Source organism: Pleurodeles waltl, chromosome 1_1 (assembly GCF_031143425.1).
Source record: "Pleurodeles waltl isolate 20211129_DDA chromosome 1_1, aPleWal1.hap1.20221129, whole genome shotgun sequence".
Taxonomy (NCBI): domain Eukaryota; kingdom Metazoa; phylum Chordata; class Amphibia; order Caudata; family Salamandridae; genus Pleurodeles; species Pleurodeles waltl.
In genome coordinates, this window is record NC_090436.1 from 748082066 (window position 1) to 748095919 (window position 13854).

The 13854-nt window shown below is 43.2% G+C and overlaps 1 protein-coding gene across 1 annotated transcript in view; it reads right to left on the reverse strand.

The window, feature by feature from the left end:
- The window catches only part of NXNL2 (nucleoredoxin like 2), an 849641-nt gene that overhangs the window by 164779 nt on the left and 671008 nt on the right, over positions 1–13854 (reverse strand). The window contains exon 5 of the transcript XR_011202172.1: positions 444–482. The gene's annotated coding sequence lies outside the window, so the exon portion shown is untranslated. The remainder of the gene's footprint in view (positions 1–443; positions 483–13854) is intronic.

Here is a 13854-nt window from a genome sequence, read left to right on the forward strand (position 1 = left end):
GCACAATTTGCTGAAGGAAGTCAACATCTAAAAAGAGATGGATGTAGTCAATTAGCAAAAATTTGGTTCTATCTACTTTACATCCAGCATCACCAGTAAAAAGTGGAATTTGGGGCTGACCTAGAGCTACTTGAGAATCAATGAAAGAGGAGTTGTTGGATGAGACTCCTCCGACTGAAAAAACACCCCCACAGTCTGCTCCATTGTCCTCTCCCTCAGATTCTGTCTCGGTGTCTGCTGTCCCAGTCTCTGCCCCTGCCTAAGAGCTGTCCTCCATAACACGAGTTAGGATTTGAGCAGCAGTCATACAACAAGACACCATCTCTGCTACTGGCTAAAGTGTCGCGCTAAAACATTAGCATACGCAGAAGGCTGATAACAGTCACAAAATTGCTGATGTGTGTGTGTGTGATGTGTGCAACAGTAAATGTCTTTCACCTTACCTACGCTTCTTCCCTCAATCAGCAGGTTCTCTGAAGACACTGAAAAAAAAGACACACTATTACTTCACATTGCCACATACCAATCATCACTCTCTTTAGCGCTGGTGGCGCCCAGTCCGACAATTATTTTTGGTGCTCCCTCTCCTCTGACTTCGTCCTCAGATTCCCTCACTACCCCCTAGCAAAAGTGCCCTTTATCTCTCCATAGCCCTCCCTTCACATACATTTCATTTGTGTTAAAGCACAGGTAACGGCTGGTTTTACTAATCCACTCAGCTATTCATCTAAAAAACAGATCTGATCTTTGCAGTAGGCATATGAAACTTCTGCCCTACTTTATAGCATCAAAACTGCCACTAGACAAAAGTCTGATCTCTTTCTTTAGCAGGAACATAATCACAGGAGTTATCTTGACATTTTTATTGCTGCCTAAAAGCTAGGGTAGAAGTGCGTCATTTGGCATATGTGTGTTGAGAGTTAATAAAAATTGGTGAGAAAAGAAATCCCTGGAATGCAGCATTATTCTGCTGATGTGTACATGTTACACAAGTATGGTTGATCTCTGAAGCGGTCACCGGCAAAGAAGCCTGCTGTGTGTCAACCGGTGGCAGCTATATATATATATATATATATAAAAACTATATATACATATATATATATATATATATATAGGGAGAGAGTGTTGCTCTCTCTCCTTATGTATAACTAAAGAGATCACTTTTATATGTGTGTGTGTGTGGTTTCTCTGGGGGCAGATCGCAGCCCCCAGGGAAACCACACATGCACTGACAAAAATAATCTTGCTACACATAGATATATATATATATATATATATATATATATATATATATATATATATATATATGAGAGAGAGACATTTCTCTCCCCACATAGTCTCTCCTTCTCTCTATATATATATGTATACAGTATATATGCGAAGCACCAGAGGATTTTTAAAACCCCTCCCTGGTGTCGGCATATGGTCATGGCCCGCACCATGAAGGGTGTGCGTGTGTTGGCCAACCCCTGTTGCAAACGGCCAAGTGCTCTGTGTAGTGCGGGGTCAGGTGCCTACTGGGGGTTGGTTGCTAGGCCTGGTCAGTGGCCAGGCCCCAGTGTGTACAGCCTAACGCAGTGCATGGCTGGGTTGAATCAACGTAAGGTAATTAAATATTACTTAATATTTAAAAAAGTTACCAATTCACTGAAAAAACAAAGGTTAAAGGGGATGTTATAGTTAGTAAATAGAATTTACAAAAACCTTAGAAATATACTAAAAAACAAAGGTTAGAGGAATGTTATATTTAGGTTCAGATTTTACACGCATAAAACCACAGAAATTCAAAGTTACACTTATCTCAAGAAACTATAACTTGTACCCTAAGGTAATTATAACTTGAGCCCTTGCCATGCATTGCTGCTTATCCCACATATTACATCAGTATTTACGTCTTCTATGACATTATTCATAATATAACTGCAACATCTGAAATAAAAATTATTGATGAGAAAGCTGTGCATGGTGGCAAAAACTGTCAGTTCCCATGGTGCTCTGAAAGCAAACCTCATTTTTGCCTTTGTGGAATAGGAGAAGTGATGGCTCCTTCACGTTTACATAGGGGTTGGCAGCCACGGTATATGTCATCAGTGTCATGAGGCACTAATGGGCACTAGGTCATGTTAACTCGAACAAAAGTGCATGTTACACTTGCCCCAAATACAGTGAAAATGAGCATACTTTATTTCAATGCTGCTTCTGAGCGTATGACCACGTGTATAATGCACACATGAATATTACCGAGCATGCTTTCATGCTCCTTGTCTTGTCCTATAGGCATCCCCGACCCTGATGAATGCCCCAGACCTTCCAGCTCTTAGTGTAGGCAGAAACATGTTGGTCCCTTACTTTTAGACTCCTTGAGTCATCATTCTCAACTGAGTCCCTACCCTGGTTTTTATTCTTCCCTATGAACACCTGTATTAAAACATCCCTAAACAAAACAGGTGATTTGTAAAGTAATCTTATTATTATTCACCCTTTCTTTATCTGGATCCCTTGTACTATCCAGCTAGATTTAATTTCAACACTCCCTCTGCAGTTCTTTTAACAACAAGACTGAGTACGCCCAGGTAGTATCATCTTACCTGGGAGGGGCTAGGTGGTCAAATGATGAAGCATGACACTATAATGTGTGTGAGACCACCTAGTCCGTAAAGGGAACTCCCTCGAAGGCACAGCCACTTTCCACACCCATTCCCTACCTGGAGAATATGCGCCTAACTAAGCGCCTCGTGAACAGGGCCTAATAGTCCAGTTTCCTCCAGCTACACCCCACACCTTTTGTGAATTTATAATGCACACTGACAACAGAACTTTCTCTTGGTATGGGGTTCCTAGATCCTTTAATAAAAGTGAAATGCCCGGGTGGTAAAGGTGTTGTTTGATTAACATATGAAAGGGGAAATGGTTATTTCCAGACCCCTAAAGAAAGATGGTGAGAGTATCTGCCAAGCGAGTCTGAAATAGAAGATTTTAGATTTTAAAGGGAGTGGAGAGTACAGAGCCTGATAATGAGCATCAGATAGTTGGTTTACTTTACTCTTCACACTCCACCCCGGTGAGGGCTGGTAACATTTAAAAGTGATGGGGCGAGGGAAGTGCCCCTACAACTTCCCAAAAGACAAAAATAAAACAAGCATGCAATACAAGCACACACTAAATCACTGGCATGAATTACACTAACATTTTAAATATAATAAATGTTACTTCCCTGGGCTGCATCCTCTGTGTTCTTCTGCAGTCTGTGGCTCTGAGCACGAGTCAAAGGGCAAACTTCACTAGGCAATCCAGACGCTGCTCTCATGCTATTAACCAGCATGAGAGAAGCACCAGAGGTGGATGGAGCAGACTGGCTGGATGCTCCTTCGGGCATACGAGGCCTGTGCCTGTTGTTCACCCAGCTGTCTAAGCCAGTGGGGATGGAGAGCTGCAAAGTGCACATCAGGCTGGCCATCGTAAGACAGTCAGCCAAACTGACTTGCGCAGTTTGCAGTGTCTGACCAGCCACTGCTCCACTCCTCCATGCTGCCAATCACTAGCAGAGAACATGCCCTGCATTTCTCTTGGCTTCGGGGAGGGCTGGTTGCAACGGTGCACCGCGGTTGAAAATAAAATTCCAATGAAATCATGTCATTGCCATATTATTGTTCACATTTAGCGCAGCTCGCAGCAGGCAGGGAGCAATGCTTCCCTGCCCTCATGAAGATACTGCCGCTACACCCCCTCACAAAGGTCAGGAGAGGACTGAAGACCATCTGCTTCAGTTGTATTTTAGGTCGGTATTCCTGTCCTATTAAGCCTAAAGTCCTGCTTCCAAGTGGGTAATTAAATTACGATCTCTGTGTAAACTGTTACTAATGAAAAGACTAATTATGAGTTGTATGCAGGGGAGTAACGCCGGCCATTGCAGCCCCTGCAGCGCGGGGTTCCCCAACCTTTCAGAGGGTCGCCTATTCAACCACGGGGGTGGGGGCATTTTGCGTTATGTCACTGGTTGCATGGTAATAACATCAACCCCTCACCTCTGGTGAAGTCTGGCACGTGGAACTTGCTGATGTTTACTAGGGGTAAGTGCTTAGTAAACTCTGAACATGCAGAATAGGTGCTGCAAGCGACAAATACTGCATGCAATTCATCACTTTCACAAAGAAAACTCAGTATCAGTACTTACAAGGTTCATTAAATACTTCACCCGCTGCGGGCCAATTGCCTTCTGTCTTAAAATATTGTTCCTTCATTTCTTCCACACCAGGTTAGAAAATGTTTGTACTCACACTTTCGACCGAGCTATAATCCCTGTAACTTTCCCCACTCTGAGTTAACAGTGCTTGAAAGCGCCCTTCAAGCACTATACAAAAAAGACATACATTGATTGAAATATGTGCAAATCATAGTAGTACACAGTTATATGAGCAATTCGAATTTCAATTAAAGAACCAACATAATAACGTGGTCTGCCCTCTTTCCTGCCTATATTCATGTCATTGTTTAATTTCTGAGAGCAAGTTCCACCTACTGCTATTCAAGATATTATATTTATTTGGGGTATAGGAACTGATTTTTTGGAGGGAAATCTCACAAAAAAGATTCACAATTTCGCACACACCTGCACAATTGCACACAAGTAAATGTCATGAAATTGACTTGCAACCATCTTATGACAACTGAATGGAAGGCATGCCTAACATTGAAAGTCAGATGGGACACCAGCACGGTTGAGGAGAACATTTCTCCTTACGAGACATTTTCTGATTGAACAATTCATTAATTTTGAAGGCATAAAACATTTCAGCCAGATCTAACGTTTTTGATGATGCCCCAAATGAATACAATACATCAGAATGATTCTAAGGGCTTCATTATGGGTGATCCTTTTGCAGAGAGACTGTTAATGGGAATCACTGCCTCCGCCTGGATTACAAAACTCGTGGAAAACTACAGGTCTGAGGTATTTTGACCCCTTCACTTCACCTGCTGAATGACACTCAAAAATAGAGAGAAACATGCAGGAATTAGAGGTGGAAGACAAATTCCCACAAGGTATTCCCAAATAACCTAGGATCAGTCATAAATATCCAAATCATGTGGCAGTAGCAGTTTAGGGTAGTGAGACACTGGTTTGATTACTGCCCCTTTCATAATGGGTCCTACCATTGCATAGTAAAAATGATGTTTGAATTTATAATGTTCAATACCATGTTTTTCATGTACAGTATCTTAATGGCTATTAATGCATTGAATATCTTCTCTCCATCTCTCTAGAGATAATGAACAGCACGGCCTATGCTGCAAATATGTCCACATGTTGCACCAGGAAATTAAGTGAACCAGAGTTTGTGGCTGCCATCTCTCACGTGGACCTCACTGGATTTTGTGGAGAACCTATCGTGACTGCCTTCCTACACCTGTTCATATTGATCATGTTCATCCTCTCTGTAGCACTCAACCTACTTGTTATTTTAGTAGTTGTTTACAAAAAGGTTAAAAACCCCATGCATCTTTTTATAGTGAATCTGGCATTTGCAGACCTTCTTGGCTCCACAGTTGGCATTCTCACCGTTATCCCAATGTTGATCACAAAGACCGCTTACATTTCCAGCCAGGTGTGCCTCGTCCAAGTGTTCCTAGAGTATTTGTTTGGAGGTGCTTTGGGGGGCATTATAACCACAATGGCTATGGACAGATATGTGGCAATTTGCAATCCTCTAATGTACCACACCATTTTTTACAGACGAAAGAATATCAACATTTTGGTGTTTACCTGGGTGGTAGCCCTAATAATGGCAGCCATCTACGTAGGTCTGTGCGTGCGGTTGATAGGGGAACCTCTACTTGTCAGAAGCTACATTTGTGACCACTTTTCCATTGTCAACGCACTGATGCCCACTTCCAGTTTTGATGTGATTTTCAATGGCTTATGTACCTTTCTTGTGCTTATAGTTTGTTTCTCTTGGCAATATTTTACATATAAGAAGATATTTGAGGAAATAAACACAGCAAATGGACCTGGTTTGGCACACAATTCAAAATTAAAACTAGCGGAACATCTTCTCATACCTGTTTCTACTTATGTTGTTGGGCTTCTAATGTATGTCTCGTGCATTGCTGATCACTTCCTATGTCACCCCTTGATAATCAACATGAAAGTGATAGCACAAGTTGTATATTATACAGCCATTCCCACTCTAAATCCAGTCATGTATGCCCTTAGGACCCCAGAGCTAAGGTCATCTATAGTTCACATTTTAAGAAATTGGAAAGTGACCATCTGTGACCTACTAAATGTATAATGGAAAGTTCTGGAAAAAATACCGGACGTGATTGGTGCTATTTATGGAGCTGGGCTCGCATATTTATGACAGTGTTCTTAGTCAGAAGCCAATAAATGAATGGTAATGGAGGTTATTTACACACACTGTTAGTCTTTCCAATTTCACACAACCTACCCATGACCCATGACATTTCAAAAGAGAGTTCCCATAAACACCGATTTGCTCTATTCTTCTCGACTAACACGTTACATATATTTTTATTGTATCTTTCTCCGTCGTGCAATATGTGTAGAGAACACGTTTAAGTTTTCTAGACTTGTATGTGTGTGCCTCAAGAGTACCTCGAAGCAGAAGTGGTATGCTGATCGTGGCAGATGGCTTCTCAAGAGCCCCCTTCTAGAACATGCCAGGGGTTTTCTGATTTCCACTTTGCATATGTTACTGCCTCAGAAGTCGTATGATTTGTTTCGGAGTGCTGAATACAAAGGAGTGCTTAAGTAACGTGATCATGTAATACAGAGGGTGCTAGCTTTTATGTACTATGAATAGCTCAGTCATACCTAACTAACCACAAAATGCACTCTCTACAATATCATTGTATTTCTAATAAATTGTAGTGGGTATTTTAGCAAAGAAAAAGTCAGATTCTTGGAGTTTACATTTGTACTTGTATTGAGTGTTTACCTATTAAGTTGAGCACGTAGCCCATTCTTCGCTTTTTCATGAAACACCTAATACACAAACATCTGCCACCACGTTTTTGATCTAATATCTAGTTCCCTCCCTCATTCAAAACCTACCGACACTGGGTTTCAAGTTTCCTGTACCAATGAGATTTAAAATGTAACTGGGCACCAACTATGTTACATAACACACTAACCGAAGAAATATTATAATTTGATGTGAGTTAAACTGAGTTCTATTTAATGTACCCTGGTACTCTGTGGAGTACAAACATTATACTTAACTGGTTAATAAATAAATAATAATAATATTAATAATAATTGGCCAAATCAATTATGTACGAATTTCATGGCCACCTGGTACACATTATAGGTTGGGAAAGGATAATGGCCTTCATTGTCATCCATCAGCGTTTACAATGCCTCTAATGTTACAGGTGAAATCATAGTAACAGGTGAAGAATGTAAATTCCATTCATTAATTCCACTTATTTACAACCACAGAGTTTATATTCTACTTGCAACAAGAAGTACTATCCAGCACGATGTGTTAAGAGGCCAGCCAATAATTATTTTCATAAATAGCCAACACCAACTCTGGGCCACATGACTTCCTCTCCAAAGCATCAATAAGAGGTCCTTCTAAACTTGACTCAATGTAGATCAATACCCTATTTAACGACCCACAGCTCCAAACACATCTTAACTCTTTATTTTTGAGCCCAGTTGTCAGAAATGAGGTCTTTGGTGGGCAGTCAGGTTACCCCCTGTCCAAGCAAGGACCCTCACTCTAGTCAGGGCAAGTCACACACAATCCAAATTATCCTGTGCCCACCCTCTGGTAGCTTGAAACTGAGCAGTCAGGCTTAACATAGAAGGCAATGTGTAAAGTACTTGTGCAATAAATCATGCAATAACACAGTATAACACCACAAAAATACACTACACAGTGCCCATAATGCTGCAAAAATAAACATGTGCGCAAAATGGATGTTCATAGGCCAACTCCAGTTCTTCCTTATGTGCTTCTTACTGAGATGCTTCGCTTCCTAAGCCACGTATAAATCATGTAGTTACAAACAAATGTATCTCACACATCAACAGGTATAGCTGCAACTGCGAATACTGAGCCTAATGAAGAGACTGCCACTACCTCCATGGATGAAGCCTTCTGTGAGGACACCACTCCTGGATGTCTGGCCGTTGAGGATGATTCTGGCCCATCTGGGCAACCTGGTCACATGAAATGAGTGAGCCTCACTGTGACCATATCAACTCCTCCCAGTCCCATTGCCTCAACATCTCAGGCAGCTAGTCAACCCCAAACCTGTGTCCTGAGGACTGTGACAACCATCTCGTGCCCCCCAGTCCAGGATCCTGAGTCACAGCAAAACACCTCAAACAATGATGGTCCTGGAACCAGTGGTAGTGGTCAAGCTGTGCCGAGGGTGCAGGCATATGGAGTAGGGTGCGTGGGAGGGATTGTGTGGGACTGCGGCATGAGGCTGCTAGGGATGGTCCTAGCCAGGACACCATCAGCCAAGTCTTGGGAGCATACCAACAATCCCAAGGCATGATGGGCCAGGTACTTGCTAAACTCCAGGAGATGAAGCAGCTGCAGAAGGACTTCCATTGTGAGTCTCTGGAAACATGGGAGGCCACCAACACCTTCTTGGTGCCTCCTAAGAGGGGTGTTGAGGGAGATCAGTAGTACCCTAATCAGGGACCGTGAGCAACACCACACCCCTTCTTTTGGCCAAACAACACCAGCCCCTTCAACATCTGGGGCAGTCACTGGAATGGAGGACCTGTCATGGGAAAGACCCGCCTCAGACACCCCTGCTGCTGTAGCAGCAGCCCCTCCCCCGCAAACAGGCACGTCAACCCAAGACTCCAGAAGGTGCAGATGCAAGACATCAACCACTGCCAGCAAGTGAGCTCTTCCTGAAGGAACTCCTTTGTGTGCCACAGATTCACTCTGTTAACTGTTTATTAACAAAGTTCTATTTTCCATGGTAGTAGAACACTGGTCCTTGGACTCCAAAGGTTGTGGCATCAACTAACTTGATTTCATCCACCATGACTGATTCCTTCCCTTAACTTTTTTGTTGAGTCTCACAATTATTTCCTGTACATCTGTAAAGAAACACACCTATCACAAAACACTGCCTACTGTCATTTTCTCAACTTTTTGAAAGGTTGAATTGTAAACCCATGTGATACAAATGAGAAAGACATAAGATGGTAATGAAAGGAGGGATATGTCTCAGGTAGTGTCATGTTGAGGAGAATTAGCAACACAATGACACAAGTGTCTGATCACACCAAACATTTTATTGCACAATACAGCACATAGGGTGTTAAACTGTCTGGATTGTCACAGCCAGGAATGGCAGAACCACCTTGAATCAGGCTATATTACAAACGCACAGTCTCCCAGACCACAGAAGAAAGAGCTTTGCCAGACCTTGTCCCATAGAATAGGCTAGCAAATTAGTATATCTTGTCACTATCTAGGGCCTTAGCACATACCAAAACAATGTCTGCTAACTTAACATACGCCATGGCACAGACAGAGGGCAGTGAGCATCTGAGCAACAGTGAGCAAGCACCTGGTGGCATGACACAAACCTATGTCAGTGTTGTGGCACAGACACTATTGCCTGCAATGAGGAAACACATTGACAGCTACACAAAGTTCATACAGGATCATTCTCAACACAATCCGAAGGAAGAATGCATAGATTGCCTTAGATGACATTTTTCAAGGGCACATGATCACACACATGAGACAATTAGACCAACTCACCTCATCAAGCAAGTGTATTGTGCACTTCAGAATTCCATCCACCCACTGTCCAAGCTGCTTTTTGGCACAGGACTCATACACCCCATATCTGTGACCAACATTACCTGGATCAATCCATTTCCACTTCATATGTCAGAACAGCACCAGCTACCTGCCAGTGTTAGAACTCTAAAATGCCCACATGAGGATGGCATGGTAAAAAGACCTGGATAAAGCACAAAACAAGGCATGCAGGCATGAAGAATCATACACATGACCCAAGCCTCATATCAAACTTCAGTAGATTCACTCACATTGCATTGAGACTGACACAAACAAGACAGATCATCAATGTAGCAACATTTCCAAGTCTAACTTAACAAGCAAACCTTGACTGCATACTGCATAGCTTCATATCCCCTGTCAATTGCAAATAAATACATTACACAACATATCCTGAATCCTACAGTTCCCCATATAGTCACGGTAATCACATAACATTACATACATGCACTCAAGTGAAGTATTGTTTGATGAGACTTCCCCGCAAGTCTTCATCTTCTTCTTCATCACTGTCATCTTCGCTTGGCTTTTCTGGATTCTCACCTAGTGGTACTGCTAGCTCCCCCTCATGTGGAATATAGGGGATATATCTCCTTCGGGCAATATTGTGAAGCATGCAGCAGGCTATAATTATCTTACATACTTTTTCATGTGAGTAGAGGAGGTCTCCACCAGGCCTGTCTAGACACCTAAATCTGGCTTTCAGGAGCCCAAATGCCCTCCCCACTACATGCTGTGTTCTTCTATAGGCATCGTTGAAGCGGACTTCCCCTGGCGTAGTTGGGGTCCTCACAAGTGTCAACAACTATGGATGGTTTGGGTATGCAGAGACACCTGTAATGGAATGGGACATATGTGCAACTTTGAGTCCCTCTTATCCGAATTTTTGCTGCAGACATTGCATACAAACTGGACATATGTGACTTATCAACCAGCCAGTCCTTCTCTGGGTACAGTTGTGATATCAACTGTGGAATCGCACATTTCTGCATGATGAAGGCATCATGGACTGAACCCAGATAGTGGGCACAGATCAAACAACTTGGGCATTGATGGAATGGAAGTTCTTCCTGTTATGATAGACTTCTTCATTGCCATTGGGTGAAACCAAGGCAACTTATGTACCATCAATGGCTCCCACAACATGTGGGATGTGTTGCAAACTATAGAACTCAGCCTTCACATGGGCGAAATCCACACGTTGAGGAAATCGGATAGCTGTCCAGATGTTTTAACATTGCTGAAAGTACACCCCTCAATAAAAGACTGAACATAGACTGGGACATCCCAACAGATAGGGCTACTGTATTTTGGAAGGACCCTGTGGCCTGGCAGTACAAAACTGCCATGACTTGTGTAATGGGTGGTTTGCTATTTGGATGACAAATGACAGGCATCAGATCTGTCTCCAACTGACAACAGAGATCCATGATTGTTTGCCATTTCAGACGGTAGATCTGAATAATGTGTCTTTCTTCCATGGCATGAAGGTCTGGCAGTGGACAGTAGATAGGAGGATGTCTGATCCTTCCCCTCCCTTGGTACATATGTAGGACAAGTAATGAGTTTAGCCATCACTCAATGTATCCCTTGCAACATACATTAGTCATGTCAATGACAAACTGTGACAAGGCAAGTCATAATTTGAGGACATGATACACAGTACATATCACCACTGTCGATGACACAGAATCAACATGTTTCCCCCTTGCTTTTCCACATCTGTGTACACATCATCTATCTGTACAGCAAGAATTTGTGCGTAATACTTGCCACTCGGACTGTGACTTGATGTCCCAAAACTTAAATCACCGGGGATGGGGCTACGCCACAAAACAAGTTGCCACATGTGTCAAGCAATGTACAAAATAGGATCCAACTCGAGGACCCACATTATAGGACAGTGCAAGTACTTATTATTGGTATAAAGAACATTTTCAGAGTTGTGACACACTTTTCTTATCCATATAAAGCATTTCATGCCTCTAAAATGGCAGGTGTCCGACGTAGTCCAATGGACATTATGAACCGTCGGCGGAAATCATCATGGTGGTAGGCGGTTGCCACCGTGGCGGACACAGCCATAGGCTAAGGTTGTTGCTAGTGGCAGTAACAGGCCAATGGCTGTCTCCGCTTGCAGCGACGGCTACGTACGTGGTGGACGTGACCGCCATGTTCTGAAAAATCCCTTACTTGACTCCTGACACTGCTGCCAGTAAGACCTCCATGAACTGAGCTGCTGTGTACCGCCTCTGGGAGCAATCATTCCACGTCCATCAGGTGATAGGGCCCCTACCCTCTACCCAGAGGACCTGGAGAATCTAGTGGAGAAGGTCCTATGGTGCACCAGAGGAGCAGGTAAGTACCCCATGTCAAATTTCTTCACTGTACTCCATATTTTCCCTCCTCACAGGCTAGATGGTGCCCATGTGTGTCAGAATGAAAAGTCAAGGCCATGGAGGTGGAGTCGGTGTGGCATCAATGGGAAAGTCAATGTTCATGTAACTGTGTTCAGTGCCAGATGTTGGGTCCTTAGACTTTGGTGTGTGTGTGTGTTCTGAGTTTACCCTGTTGTACCTTATGTTGGATGCACAAAACTAGGTGAGGTAACATCACAGCCATCCCCGTATATCACTTGACACATGGATACGGTCAATGTGAGACCACATGCATTTGTATGACAGCATGAGCTGTGTATGCATGTTGGATGTGTTAGGTGTGTGTCAAGTGAACTATGTGTCTGTTGCCTGTGAGATTTCAAACCACATCTGTTATTCAGAAGGCATATCCTGCCTCACTCTGCCTTGCAGGTTACTACATACACACTACATGCCAATATGTTGTTGGCTATATGATGTACTGTCATGCATGGAAGTGAAGGGAATGGAGCACCATGTCAGTTCTGTCTGCTCAGCCTGCAGAGGCCAGGACCTGTCAAATGTATCTCCCAGTATGGGTCCAAGTCTAGGCTGACGTTGAGTCTATTGTGACACTGTGCACACTCCCTGTATCCAAGTATGTCCTGTCATGTGGACCAATCTAGGCTCTGTTAAAAAATGCAGCTTATTGAGGTTCTTTCCCTGAGGAGTATGTAAATGGTTTTAGTAGGGAGACAATGATCTGTGTATTATGTGCACTTGGCAACACAGTCAATGTGTGTCTCTGACCCCTGACAAGACCCTTACTCCCACTGATCTGTTGACAGCATCACACAGGTCATATTTGTCCTGTGCAGACTTAAGTCATAGTCTCATAATGCAGACAGTGTTATGAATCCTGGGAACCTATGATATGTGACTCATTAGTTTGGTCACATAGCAGATAATGGACAATGTGTGCCTTTGTTTATTGGATGCCATCTCTGTAGGATAAAAACATATGTCCAGGAGCATGTTCGGTGATACATGTACATGATACAGAACGCCACCCTGTGAGGTGGCATGGGTATGCATTTGTCAGTCCACATGCCCACACATGGACAGATTTGACACCCTCTGTACCCACCATGTCAGTCCTTCATCGTTACCCATCTGTAATGTTTGGGTTTGTACTCTGGCAGTAGCCTGGAGGAATTGTGTGCAGGGAATCATTCTCACAGAGTATGAGTGTATTAATGCATTCATGCCTAAGGAGTGTACCATTCAGAAGCTACAGAGGTGTGATGAGTCCCATGGTTCCTCAGCTCTCAGTCAGATTTCTAGAGCATGTACCAGAAGATGTCAGTTGGCCTACCTAGTCAGTGGAGGGCCTGAGCAGGGTGGTGGATAGGTCTTCAGATTGAGAAGTGTTTGTAGTCATGTGCCTGTACTCAGTGGCTCGATTGTGGCACACTTGGGCAGTTGGGCAAAAAAAAAAAGAATGTTTATAGCTTTGTGCATTGACATGTATGCGACTCAGCCATTTTGGATGGGACTTGTGGACATAATTTCTTGTTTTTTTCTTTTGCATCCATGGAGGTCAATGTTCATCAGAAGAAAGAGATTTGGAGAGCCATCGCCAAGAAGGTGCGGTCCCTAGGGGTCCACAGCCGGCGGAGCGCCCACTG